The following is a 3,582-nucleotide window of genomic DNA, read 5'->3' as shown; positions in this document are numbered from 1 at the left end:
ATGCCCTGTTATGTCGTATACCAACATGGCATTGTACAAGCATAATGCCATCTGATTCTTACAAAAGTGAGTCATTTAAACAAGTCAGTAAAATAAATGGTAGTACCCACTTTAAGGCACACATTGTAAAACTGAAGTTCACTTTCTTTTGATAGGTTTTGCGTTAGCAACACGAAAGTAAAAATCAAACAGGAATTAAAGTGGCTAAGTATGCAAGAAATCGTTATTCACAGTGACATGGCTACATTGAATGCATTATTCTATGCTTATTTTTTCTATTTGTTAAATTTCCAGATAAAAAGCACTTGTTTTCTACAGGTTCACAAAACAGCTTAATAAGAAGAACAATCAAGGAGAATGTTATGTAGGCGTTAGTTGAGATTAAAAACTATGGCCCAATGTTTCTATACACAGCAGAATATTTTCCAATCCAAACAGCGATTACAGAAACCATTTCATACCTTTCCTAACACACAGAAAAAGAAAACCTTGCATGTCTTCTCAATAAACAATTCTTCATAGGAAAAATCTTTCTTTTCAATTAACATCCATGTGAATATCACATCTAGTCCATCTTTTATAGCCAAATTTAGTGTCACTACAAAAGAAAGCAAATTGGACAATAGTCACATGTACTCGCATCTATAAAGTTGAATGGCATGAAGATATTGGAATAAATCAGGGCTTTAAAATTTTTTCCTTAACAGTCTTAGGTTTCAACCACATGAAGTTACTGATGACCCATTAACCGACGATTTTCCAGGTCTATTGGCAGACGAAGATTGGTGGTTATTTTTGGGTCTGTTGCTGATTCCAGTCATAGTACTGCAAATGTGAGGAAGCTGAGGATGAGGAGACTAGAGTGCTGGGGCTAGACCAACAAGAAGTGGAGGCTGCCTCCACACCTTGGACATTGTAAACAATGTTGCAATGAACATATGGATGCACACTCCTTTTGAAGTAGGTTTCTGTCGATGGAAGAATGGATAAAGAGGAGGTGGTACATACATACAGTGGAATGTTACTCAGCCAGGGAAGGAAACAGATTCTTGCTATCTATGGTGGCATAGATGGACAGCATTGTACTGAGTGGAGTATGTCAGATAGTGAAAGACAGATGCAATGTGATTTTGCTTATATGTGGAATCTAAAGAACAAAATAAACAAAACAGAAACAGACTCATTCATAGAACATTTTAATGGTTGCCAGATGGGAGGGGGGTTGGGGTGGTGGATGAAAAAGGGGAAAGGATTAAGAAGCACAAGTTGGTAGTTGCAAAATAGTCATGGGGATGTAATCAATAATATGTAGTCAGTAATATGGTAATAACTATGTATAGTGCCAGGTGGATACTAGACTAGTCAGGGGGATCACTTCTTAAGTTATGTAAATGTCTAACCATATGCTATACACCTGAAATTAATATAAAATAATGCTGAATGTCAACTGTAACTGGAAAATTTAAAAAAAGGGGGGGAGAAGGTGAAGGGCAATAAGTGGTCCAAATTTCCAGGTATAAGACAAATAAGTCATGGGGATGTGATGTACAGCACAGTGAATATAATCAGTGATATTGTGACAGTGTGTTCCCATGTCAGATGGTTGCTGGGCTTATTGTGGTGATCACTTCTTTAGGTATATAAATGTTGAATAACTATTGTGTACACCTGAAATTAATATAATATTATATGCCAACTATATTTTTAATAAAAATCTTTTAAACAAACAAACCAAAAAAAGAAAGAAAGAAAAGAAGAGGTGGCGGGAATACCTCCCGCTGGACTGTTGGCCTTGTCACACCTGGAATCACTTTCCAGTTCTTCAGCTTTGTCAGTCCATCTCTCTGCTGACTGATCTTCATTCTTTTACAAGTAGGTTAAACTCTGTATTTCAAAGGAAGTGGACCATTCCTTCTCCAGGTTAACTGTAGGCAATATCCATCAGTGTATAGTAACCCTGTAAAGGTTCCTCTTCATACATGACATCAATCTGGAAAGTATTAGGTGCGACCATTTTACTTCTGAGAAACTTTGTTAGGTGCATCCCAGTCACTGATGGTGGGCATAGTAAGTATGCTTTATCATTCACCTCCTCCTTAGATTTCTCCTTGTCTTTGTTTACTTTCTGATCCAATCTGTTCTAGTCAAAGAATTCAATGGATAAGCTTATTATTTCATCATCAGTTACAATTCTCTTACCTTCATCTGTAACTTTTCCATCTTCAGTAGAACCACTGGAAGCATCAGCTAAAGGTTGAGCTGCATAAAATTCCCTTCTCTTCATTTCTTTTTTGAAAAGCCTTGGAACTAATTTGTGCACAGGATCTTGAAGAATTTTATCTGACCTTATGTTTAATAGGGATCTAGTTTTGTGAACTTGAACATCACAGATAGGAAAATACTTGCTGGTCAAAAGGTAATGTAGAATACAGGTTTTACAGAAGGAATGTAGACCTTCTGTCATGATTGTGCCATCAGTAAAGCACCCTCCACAAAGCACACACATTAGGTGGGGAGTTAGCTCAGTGATCTTGATTCTGGTTGTTCAGTGCATTTCTGCTTGATAAAAGATCCTTTCAATAAAGGGCACCCTGGTTGTGAGAGATACAGAGGCTGCAAATAGAAGGGTTCTTCTAGGAGGTCATGTGCTTGGTGAGGATGGAGAGGGGTGCTTAGGTAAAAGGAATTAAAATGTGGGAAGCACAGTGCATCCCGGGTTGAGCGGGTGGTGTTTGGGGCATCAGCGAGGCTGTTGGCAGTGGCATGGTCTTTATAAGGATACTTTTAAAACTCTTCTATCTACCAAAAAGAAATCTATGTGTAATCTATGTGTGATACATGCTAAGTGCCTAATAAGTGTATTTTCAATAAATGAATGAAGAGCTAATAATCATGGAGATAATTAACTTTATAAAAAAAATTGTTCAGAATTGGGAAACATTCATTAGCTACTAATTTTCTATGATGCAGTTTTATTCATTAAAATTTTAAAACATGAGGGATATCTTTCTTATATGACCATGTTATTTTTTAAGAATATGAGAATGTTATTGTCATGATGAACCAGATAATTCTTGAGGACAAAATGGTATTTATTTGTTCAAGGCAACTAAAATTTTCTGACAGAGGGAAGATTTACTTGGAATAATAGAAAATAATTTTATTACAGGGTTGAAGAATCCAAAAAAGGTGATAAAAAGAGAAGCTACAAGGAAATCTCTAATGCAGTTCCTAGGAAACAAATTAAATTGGTATTTATTGACATTAAAATAAAGGAATGTAAGCTCAGTAATGGGAGGATGTAAAAAAAATCTAGCCAGAATTAGAGGATTATTCACATGAAGCAAAAAAATGTGTGCTATAGTCATAATTATAACCTAGAATGTAAAGTAGAATAACTAATATGTGATAAAAATATAAATTGATGATAAGCTAGAAAGAAAAATGAAAGTTTGGTGATATCATAATGTAAAAAGTTTAATAGCTATAAGGACATTGACAAACTAAAAATTGTAGCAGTCATAATATTAATTCCCTCAGCAATACTATTTTGAAAACCTGCCATGTGCTGACCCCTCTGTT

General features: G+C 35.7%; 1 pseudogene; it reads right to left on the bottom strand.

The window, feature by feature from the left end:
- Positions 1-716: 716 nt before the first annotated feature.
- On the bottom strand, positions 717-2,566 carry LOC109376874 (polycomb complex protein BMI-1 pseudogene; annotated as a pseudogene).
- Between the last annotated feature and the right edge of the window lie 1,016 nt (positions 2,567-3,582).

Source organism: Hipposideros armiger, unplaced genomic scaffold (genome assembly GCF_001890085.2).
Source record: "Hipposideros armiger isolate ML-2016 unplaced genomic scaffold, ASM189008v1 scaffold_1227, whole genome shotgun sequence".
Taxonomy (NCBI): domain Eukaryota; kingdom Metazoa; phylum Chordata; class Mammalia; order Chiroptera; family Hipposideridae; genus Hipposideros; species Hipposideros armiger.
This window is presented reverse-complemented; position numbering and strand designations above follow the sequence as displayed.